At 47.6% G+C, this 10,732-nt stretch overlaps 1 pseudogene; it reads right to left on the bottom strand.

The window, feature by feature from the left end:
* Positions 1-293: 293 nt before the first annotated feature.
* LOC123046811 (putative disease resistance protein RGA3) lies at positions 294-9,661 on the bottom strand (annotated as a pseudogene).
* Between the last annotated feature and the right edge of the window lie 1,071 nt (positions 9,662-10,732).

Raw genomic sequence — 10,732 nt, 5'->3', positions numbered from 1 at the left:
AGGCCCTCCAATTGTTAGTCACATACTCGTATGTTAATAAAAACCATGCGCTCAAGAGCAGTGATTTAAACTAAAAGAACTGGGAGCAATTTTTATCAGACAGATAACTGTAAGCAGATACTTTTCAGACAATTTGCAGGTGCTTACCATATTATGTGTACATGAAGAAAATACCACACGGGACCCTCATGCGCCACTGTCCATGTATGGAGAGAATTCCACAAGGGTAGAAGAATGCACAACTCACAAGAGAGAGACCAGCTACATGGTTGATGGAAACAAACAATGTTCAGAATAAGAGGTAGGCCAAACCGAAAGAAAAAATGAGTTGGTGTCTGTGGGATAAGGAAAAAGTAATGACAATGGTGGAAATCGGGAATAGGTACGAGCAAGGTAGTGTCTGTTACCTTGGATTAGCCTAAAGTATGATTTTCGGGATGGTTCCCATTAACCGCCTGCACTGCTCTGTTAGCTCGTTGTTATCGCAATCCTCAACATCTAATTCTCGCAGTGAACTCGAGAGGGCGTCCTTGGGCAGCGAACGGAGGGCTGGACACTTGTAGATCCATAATCTGTTGAGGTTGGTCAGCTTGTTTAGCCCTGCAGGGAGGTGCTCCAACTTGTTGCAACTCCAAAACCAGAGTTTCTGGAGCGAAGTGAGGAGGTGAAGTGCCTCCTCCTGCTCCTTTGTGAAGCACACCATCTCATCGTTCTCAACAAAGGTTAACTCGGTGAGGGAGGAAGAGAGGAGGCTACAGAGGGCAGGCGCCCCAAGGAAGCCCTCGATGTCATCTATCTTGAGATTCTGCAGTTTGGAGGACTGGGAAAGACAAATCTTATCTTGCTCGTCCTGCATCCCCTGCATGGGATCCCATCCACCAAAGAAATTGGGACTTTCAGAGACTTCCAATTCGCTGAGCTGGCCCCGAGTAAGGAGAGGTAACAGGCCCTCGCATCTCCAATCCTCCCCACAACTAGATATGCATAATCGGGTTAGAGAGGTGAGGTTTGAGAGGGACTCCGTCGTCTGCACAGCCTTCACGGACGAAAAGTCGCAGGTCTACCAAGGAGGACGGAAAAGGGTGGCAAAAAGAGCAGTCTTCTAACCGAAGGGTAGTTAGGGCTTGGAGGGCATTGAGGGACTGAACTACTAGATCATCACTGTAGATGACCAATGCCTGCAGAGAGTTGGAGAGATGTGCAGGGAGGACCAACAACCCATCATCATCCATTGTGTTTGCCCTCTCCTTCTCCACCTCTGCTATTTCTCGCTGCTCATCTTTTGCTTGTGTATCATCCATTGTAACATCTGAAGAGGTTGACGATGAAACAACTGGTGCTGCTGGTCGCTGCAAATCCACCCCCAGAGCAAACCTTGTGTTTTCACAACAATATACTCGCAGTTTGGATAGATTTGGGAGGTGAGACAAGAACTGTGTCAATTCCTTTCCACTAGAATCAGATACCCAAATTATAATGTCCTCGACATGATGCTGCCATTCGACGCCACTCTGAACTTCTGATGGCACCACCCCAAAATTTGGAGACCATGCCCACAATTTCTTCAATGAGGTTAGCATTAGAAAATACTTCAGTTCCAAAGGTGGGCAATTATTGAGTTTCAATTCCTGAAGTTCTGTTAGTTGACTGAATAGTAACAGCTGATCCAAGTTATGCAGACCATCCTTTGCATTAACTTCCAATACTACTCCAGAAGATGATTTTGAGTAGACCAACTTGTCTAGTAGCCTTGATCCCACGTCACTTATGTTGACAGAGCACAGAGACTCGGCCCAAGGGATAGGAGGCACCAGCAAGACTTCAGGGCAATTTTCTATCCTAAGCTCTTGTAGTTTGGGAAACCAATCTGTGTTCCAGTTTTGTTTCAGTGGGTAAACAATGTGGCTTGAAAATGGCAACTCTGAGAGTTTAAGGCAATCTGTGATAATCAGTACTTGCAAATGAGGGAAGAAATGATTGGGTTGTGGTACCCATTTTTCAAAATTTTCTAAGCCGGTGAGTGTAATCTTCTTTACTAACTTGCAAAAGCTTTGCTCTTGACCAAACTCCTTTATTGTGGAAATATGATCCAGTGTTAGTTCGCGTAGATCCCACATCCTCCCAAAAGAAGGAAAGACATCCCAAGAAACACAAAAGAGATGAAGAGACTTTAGAGCTTCAACATCGAGTTTATCACCCAGCCATGTTGGACAAGATGGGCCTTTATGCCCTCTAATGTACAACTCTTGGAGATTTCTATGTGGTTGAAGACTCTCAAGAACTAGACCTTCATTCTCAGGCTTAGCATTAGTTTGCTCACTATCCCAAGATAATGTTAGAACACGCAAGTAGTTTTTGTTTATCAGTTTTACTTCGGCTGCTTCTTCTTGTGTGTGTATTTTCTCAAGGTTGTAGATGCCAAGTTCCCTCAGCTCGACCAAATCCTCTAGTTGCTTGTGTTCAAACCCTTCATTTTCTTTGTTGACTTTAAATGCATTTAACTCTTGTAAGAGTTTTAATTTCCCCACATTATAAATAGAAGAATGAAGTTCATCATATTGTGTAGGAATATGACATAATTTTGCAAGGTTGCACGTGTCTCTGGGCACATAATGATATCCATCCCATTCTCCTAGATCTAAAATCTTTAAATGATAAAATTTAGAGATTGTATCCGGTAAGTATATCTCAAGCGCGGTCCCTAGACTTAGGTATCGTAGGTGAACGAGTGTTGAAAAGTTATGTAACATATATTCAACAGGAATACACATTTTGGATAAGAAAAGAACACGAAGAGCATTTGCTTCCCTAAGAAAATCACCAAAAATACTAGCAATGCTTCCATCCATTTCTCCAAAAACCATCAAAGTTTGCAATTTTTCAACATTGAATCTTGTCTGAAGTCTTCTCAGTTCAGTCTTGATGTTTTCACTAACCATTGCATTATTATAATCTACAATATCTATGCTTATAGACAAGTGACGGGTGCATGGATGAATTTCTACTGATCTCACATTTGGAAAATTCAAGCAAAGACATTCATGAGACGCGATCTTCAATGCTAAATCATGTAGCAGGTCATGGATAATATAATATGGCTCTCCACTGGTTTCTTCTTTTCTGAAAAAACCATGGGTGACCAAATAATTTAAATTGCTCAGACCAATGTCTTTCGTTGTTCTGGTTTGGCCATTAGAGTGTAAAATATCGAGTCCTATCCAGAAGTGAATGAGTTGTTTGCTACGGAACTTGTAATCTTCAGGAAATAATGCACAATAGGAAAAACATTGTTGGATATGAAAAGGGAGATAGTCATAACTAAGCTTCAAGGCAGGCATAATGTCATGGTTGCCAGTTTGCATCTCCCATTCTTTACTTTCAAGGACCATTTTCCAATGATGCCAATCGAGGCGATCTCTCAGTAATCTACCAACAGTTTTTGCCGCAAGAGGAGATCCCTTTAGTTTTTCCATTATCTTATCTCCGGTCTCGAGCAAGTAAGTGTAATTCTCTGCAGAATCCTCGTCGCCAAAGACATATGCTAGGAACAACTTCCTAAACTCTTGCGGTTCTAACCCTCCCAGTTTTATATAATGACCGGTTGTTTTAACTGTTTCTGCTAGTGCTTGAAACCGAGTTGTGACTAGAATTATGCTACCTTTTTTTTTTGTGATTTCTTGAATGGCAACAACCACCTTTCCCAATCCTCCCGATCACCACATTTCCACATATCATCCAATATAAGTAAAAGCCTTTTAGATTTTAGTCTTTGTTCAATCACCTTCCCTACTTCACCCTCTTTTTCCCCTTCAACTTTAGGGATTTTTCCTTTAATCTCTTCTAGCAATTTATTTGGGTTGAAATCAAGAGATACACATGTCCAAACCACTACTTCAAAATGGTTATGCACTTCTTCAGCATTATGTATGTATTGTGTAAGAGTTGTCTTTCCTATGCCTCCGGGACCAACCAGCGGAAGCAGTCAGATCCTTCCCGCAATATTCACCCTTAGTGATGTCATGGATGATGCTATTCAACATATGGTCTCTCCCATGCAATTTTGGCTCTAGACTTTCGGATGTTGTGGTGGGACGATTATGGGCAGGGCCTGCAGCAATTCTAAGCCTACAATCCCGTAGGATGGTCATAACCTCTTGACGCATGGGTTGTAGTTGCTCTACAATTTGCTTCATTCTATTAGAGACATCCACCCTATGAAATATCAAGTTTGTTGTTTCTTTAGCAGGATTGTTCTGTGGTGCCTTGCATGGGTGGACGCCACAAAGGATTGAGTTGCCAGAATTATTATCATCATGAACATTTGGAATGGAAGAGCAAGGGAAAAATTTACCGAGCTTGCTCACACGGCTGCTGACCTCCTCACCGGCCAGACTGGTGTCTCGCGCCGAGGAGGAATTGGCACGTGCCCTATGCCTGGCACATGGCGGAGCGCAGCAGAGAAAATGCGTTGCATCTGCTACATGATCACCGGCAGCGGATGTACATGAAAACAGCTTGCCAACAGCTTTGGCGGTGTGGCGTGCATTCAGGAGGAGATTGTGTCCACAACCTCTAGCATCCTCATTGGCAGCATCACAGGTGCCATAGAGCTTGTCATGGATGCGGAAATAATCCAGCTCGTCAAGCATGTCCTCAGCATTATGAGCCAAGTCCCGCATCTTCTGCAGCAGCTCCTCGAGGGCTTGGCGGCCCCCGAGCTGCTTGTCACCTGCATTTTCCAGCGTGGCCTTCACAAGCAACAGCTCCATTCTAAGGTCCTCGATGTTGGGGCCGAGCTCATTACTGGCAGCCCAAGCCTCGAGCAAGCCATCCACAAAAGGGGCAAGCGCCTTGCCGACCACCCACTGCGCCGCGTTAAGGGCCAGGTCCATCTAGAACGTGGATCAGAGGTGGCACCAGTAACGATCTGTGAGTATGTTGCATTCAGAAAGATGAATTCATTGCAAATGCAGATAGTCAAATTAATTTCAGTTGCCAGAGGGAAAATTAGGGCAGCATTTATATAATTACAGGGGCAGCACCTTCCGTGTGCCAGGGTCAGCACAGGGTGAGAGGGGCGGAGATGGTCGCCAATGGGAAGAACACAAACTGCCTCACAGTTGAGTTGCACACTGGCAGAGAGCCAGAGAGGGTCTGGGCCGATGGATGGCAGATGTGTGTGTGGGTCTGTGTGGGAGTTGTGCGTTGCAGGAGGGAGGCTACATATAGGAACGAGCGCGCGTCATAAGAACTGAAGCTGCAAGAGATCGATATGATCATTGATCAGTGCCTGCAAGTCTTTTTTTGAAGTCAAGGCCCCTCACCCCAAGCACATAAAAATGAATTTAACAAATCGCTGCCAGGCAAGCATCCGTTGGTGCAAACAAAAAAAAAACAAATATGCCATTTTATATTCGACTGAAATTTATTTGGCTTCGTTTAGAATTTGTTCCGCTCGATCATGTGCTTCGATCGTGCCAGAAATTTCTTGTAGACACCGCTGATTTGTTTTCCGGCCATAGTTAGTGTGGTCTGGTGTAGTTCCGTTTCAGTGTTTTTCTACTAATTTGGAATTAGTTATTGTGTTACTATTTTGGGTAAAATCGTTTCCTTTTCAACCATAGAACATATTCCTTGTTATACTTTGATTTTTTTTGTACGTTTGGGAATATATGTGAGTTTAACCTATAAGATCTTTTCATACTTTCAGTGTAATTTATATTTCTAATGTCATTTAAAAAAATAGCTTATGTAATTTCTTTTGTATCGCCGTGGTTTAGTGCAACCGGTGCCAGTGGCATGGGCTGAGGAAGGCACTCTGTAGTTTAGTGTGAAAAAGATTGGGGGGAGAAGTTAATGAAAACGGAGCAGGTGCCGGATCCTCCAATGCCAGTGCAGCCGCGTGTGTGCTCATCTCGATCATGAGGCCAATTTTAGAGGCTGGCACGTGAAATTCTTTGACATAGTCTTGCCCTGCCGGGTGCCGGCCGGTCAGCCGCCTTATTTTGGTTTTTACGGGTGGTTGTTGGTGGTTCACTATCATGGCACTTGAATGGTGACATGGAACATACTCTGCACCTCGCAAGTAAAACAACATACTTGGCTTATTAGAGCATCTATAATCAATCCCTATAACACTTTAGAGAAGGATAAATTCGGTTTTCTTCGTCTAAACCGCACCTAACCGAACCCTTATAATCTTTCGAGGAGTAAAATTTTTACTCCACGGCCTCGCCGGAAGTAAATATACTCGACCGAGCAGGTCTGGAGAACAAATTTCGTGGCTCCCGTCACTCCCAACCGCACCTCCCCTGTTCCCTCCGCTCCGCCAACGGCCAGCGCCCTATCTGCCACTGCTGAACCCCACCGCCTCCCCCTCTGTCCTTGCCTCAGGTCACCGGAGAGCGCCGCCGGGTCCCCTCTCCTCCCCCTCTAATCTATCACCGGAGAGCCATGGACACACGATGGTGCACGACGGCGCCAATGAGCAAACAGCATCGGCTCTAGCTCTATTGGAGCGGTGGCAACTGCACAAACTGGGTGTCGGGCGCGTGGCTGCATGACCAGGGTGGAGACGTGCACGGGGCAACTGCTGGGCTCGCGTGCCCGCGGGCGTGTGGGGCAGACGCGCGCATGCACTGCGAGATGCGGCAAAGTACGGCTGGGTGTGCTGGCGGAAGAGCACAACTGCAAGGAGTACGGTGAGCGGGTGTGCGAGGTCACAGCGACCATGGGGATTGTGGCCTCGGTTGTGCAAAACAACGGCTACATGGACGAAAAACGGACAGGGAGGCTAGGAGGAGTGTGGGTTTGCTAGCGTTGATGGACCAGACGGAGAGGCGACGGCAGTGACATGAGGATGCGCTGGCCGGCGGCGGGGTCCGAGGAAGAGGATGCAGAAGCCGAGCTTGACAGGGATGATTCTGAGTGCCCATCCACAGATGATGCATCCTCAAATGGTTCCACAGGGCAGCGACGTGTGCGCCCGCCCTGCCAGCCAATGGAGGTAGAGGGGGGAGGTTGCCGGCAGATCGTCATCTTCCTTGCAGCCACCATGCACCTTGTCCACAAGGGGCATAGCAAGTGTTTGACGAAATACACGAGTCAAATAAATTTTACTCCATTAAGTTTAGGAAATCGGTTAGAAACAGCACTTTTTAGAAGATAAAATGTACTCCTCTAAAGGATACTCAGTCGTTTGCTCCTCCAAATTATAGGGATCGGTTAGAGATGCTCATAGGTGTTGTGTGGTATGGACACAAGTTTCATGCTTGCTTGGAGATAAATGATATAAGAAATGTTTGTGAAACTTTTCATGCACACTCGGAAAGCATGTGTCGATGCAAAACCTATAACCATGTTACCTTTTGCCCCCTCTTCTATGAACATAACCAATGGTGTTTTCCACTCATTCTCATGGTCCTAAGGCAAGTAAAACCCTCTTTCTTTTATTCTTTGCTTGATAAGTTCTTCGTCACTGCAATCGTTGTTTAATTTCATTTTTAGCTTTGGGGATATTTCCCACAATGTTTTACATCAACCTATTTAGATTAAAATGAAAGAGACACATGCCCAAATGGGAACCTGGAAATTGGTTCATGCTATCCATTGGTATCGCGAGTCTAGCCAGCCAGCTTATTTTACTGGAGTCTGGTGGTGGTTCTGGTGGTGGTTCACCACCGTGGCAATCAGCCAGTGTTAAGATGCAGGGTCCATAGAAAAATGCAACATGCAAATGAAACATGCGAGTAAAAGATAGGGCACTGCAAGTGCCTTCAATTTCTAAAGATGACGGGTTTCGTAGAACATAAGTCTCGGCTGGCTAGATGTATCTCTTGGCTTATTTAGGTGCTCCATGCAAGTGAAGCCTCCTCTATGCATCTGAATCAGATGACTGCGGTGTTTTCCTTAGGGAAATCAGCAGTGTCCTGCAATTCCGAACTTAAACGATGGAAGATTACAAGTTCTTAGTTCTGAACTACAAACTAAAATTACAGAACAACACCTTCGTGATTCACCTTTTAGACTACTAAATCAGATTCAGGCAAAAAAGTTCAGTCTTTATAAAGAAAGCGATAACTTTTAGACTGCTAACCAGATTCAGACAGAATTAGACAACTGGATCCTGAATTTCAGTTAGTTGGATTCATCCTTTTAGTCCGCTGATCAGATTTTGGTAATGCGATGGCAAGTAGGGAGTATAGAGCATAATTGGTTTGATGCCAAAAGTTGACATGCCAAATGTTGGCTAAAGATTGGTTGCTTGCCAATTTTCGCTGCAAATCTCACAAAAGATTGCCAAATGTTGTCAACTTTTGATTTTGCCAAATGTTGGCTTGCCAAATATTGGCAATGTCAAATGTTGATAGCAAACCAATTATGCTCATAGACACCGAAGGCCAACCGGGTAAGACCAACAGATCCACCCATATTCATCAATAGGTTCCCGAACCTTTCGGCGAAAGTAGACATCAGCCTCATTTTCAGATCCACCAGTGGCGTGCGGACACCAGCATGGGGTCTTGTACTCTTGTTTCTGAGGGAAGGACTCGTGTTTTTTAGAATATACTAGTGCCGACAGATTATTCTACCAGAGCCGGCAGCGCCAGTTTTAAAACAAGAGTGCGTGTGACAAAAAAACTTAACGCAAGGAATGGGTCTGAATGAGTGGATTTATAAACGGAGCAGGTGAAGAATCCAACAATGCCAGCGCAGGCGCGTGCGTTCGTCTGGTCGAGATGAATTTTAAAAACGAGACGGGGTTTCTTTCCAACATAGTCTTGCCGGCCGGATGGCCGGCTGGCTTATTTTACGGGTGGCTGTTGGTGATTCATGATCATGGCACTGCAACGGTGACATGGAAAACACTGCACCTTGCAAGTAATACAAACAGACAGGACGCGGGTCACTCCATTCCCATGGAGTAACTAATGGCCACTTGCGTTAATTTGGTGGCGAGGATTTTTATTGGACGGCTTATGTTGGCTTATTTGGTGTTGTATTGTGCGCATAATATGATATATGCTTGGGAATCAGATTCCAGCCCCGATGTTCAGTGGGGAGAATCAGAGAAATGGTATGCCTACTCGATTCTTTGACAATCGAGCGAGCCGCTGCCTGCGTTACTCACTGCTTGTCCATGGTTTTTGTGGGGCAAGATAAGAGATGTTTGCTTACTTTGTGAAATTCCTCATTCAGGGCAGGCTCCCAAGCGTGTATGGTGTATCCATGGGAACAGTCCTTCAAACTGAACAAAACAGAATCCCCAGCAACGGCAAAGATAAATAAAGAGAGAGCGAAACAAACCCATATGTTGCAAAAGAGCTGTAAAATGAATCGCACAAAAAAGTAGGACCAATGTACAACAATCTCATCACCTTCACGCACTCACGCCGACGCATCCAGTTAATTATAAACCCAAACGGGCCAACAAGAAACACCGGCCTCCATGGGACCGGCCAGGCAGAGGAGGGCTTTGAGGGAGATGGGCGGCACTTACGGAGTGGAGTCAGGAGTGGGTTCCGCGGCGGCTGCGACGAGGGAGAGCAGCTGGAGGTGGAGGTCGGAGCGGCCGTCGGCGGCGGCGGTCTCCGACGAAGCCATGACAGGCCGCCTTGTTTCGTCGTCTTCCGTTCTAGGGATGGATGGGGAAGCCACGGGCTTTGTTTTGTTTTTCCCTTAGAACTAAAATATAAAATACCACGGGCTTTGGGTCATATAGACCCAACAAAGGCCCAAATAAACCTTGACCATCATCCTAAAAAAGCAAATCTGGGCTCCGCCAGGCTGAAATCCAAAAATAAGGAAAGGAAAGTTGTAGAGGCCGAACACCCTTCCCCCCCCCCCCCCCCCCGCGTCGCTCCCGCGAGCGACGGGGGGGGGGGGGGGGGGGGGGAACCCTAGCCGCCGCCCCTACCTTCAACTCCTCCTTCTCTCCCCTCGCTGCCGGCCGTCTTCGAGTGGTGGTGGGCGGCGCGGGACGGCCCCTTCATTCCGGGACGCGGCGCTTTGTGGGGCACAACAGCGCTGGTGGCTGTTGCTCCGGCGTGGAGGGCTGCGTGTGTTGCCGGGGGTGTTGCTCGTCATGGCGGCCGAGGCGGCGCGGACCTGACTGCGACGGGGCTCCAAATCGGCCTTCAGATCTGGCGGCTCCTTCTTGGCAGGCGGCACGAGGGGCTGGCCATGACCTCACGAGGTTGTGGCTCGGGGCGTGGTCCGCGGCAGCGTGCGGCCTGCTCCTGCAGCGGTGCAGCGGTGTGGGTCATTGGTGGCTGGGCGCTTTGGAGGCCCTCTTTGGCTGCAGGATTCGGATGGTCCGGCGACCCTCGCCGCGGTGGACGGGGTGGCCGCTGCTGCGCCACGTCGGGCTGGCTGGAGGCCATGGCGGGGCGTCAGGGGTGACGTCTCGAAAGGTTGCAGGAGGGACGGGTGGGCTCTCTACCCGTCACCGGTGCAGGGGGTGCCGGTCCGGACATGCTCCGCTCCTCTCCTCCCCATTTCCCCTGCCTAGTGCTTCCGGGTTCGTGGTGTTCGGGGCAGGCTGGTCACCGGCGGCTCTGTCCGTGTTAGGGATTGGTCGGTCGTTTCCAAGCATGTTCCTTTGTCGGTCTCTAGAGTGCGGGATGCAGGGCGGCGGCCTTGGTGGTGGGAGCGGCGTGCTCGTGGGAGGAGCTCACGGCTCAGGTGCGGGCTAGTCTTCATGGTCGCGTGGGCGGCATGGCGCCTGGTGCTT

Source organism: Triticum aestivum, chromosome 2B (assembly GCF_018294505.1).
Source record: "Triticum aestivum cultivar Chinese Spring chromosome 2B, IWGSC CS RefSeq v2.1, whole genome shotgun sequence".
NCBI lineage: Eukaryota > Viridiplantae > Streptophyta > Magnoliopsida > Poales > Poaceae > Triticum > Triticum aestivum.
This window is presented reverse-complemented; position numbering and strand designations above follow the sequence as displayed.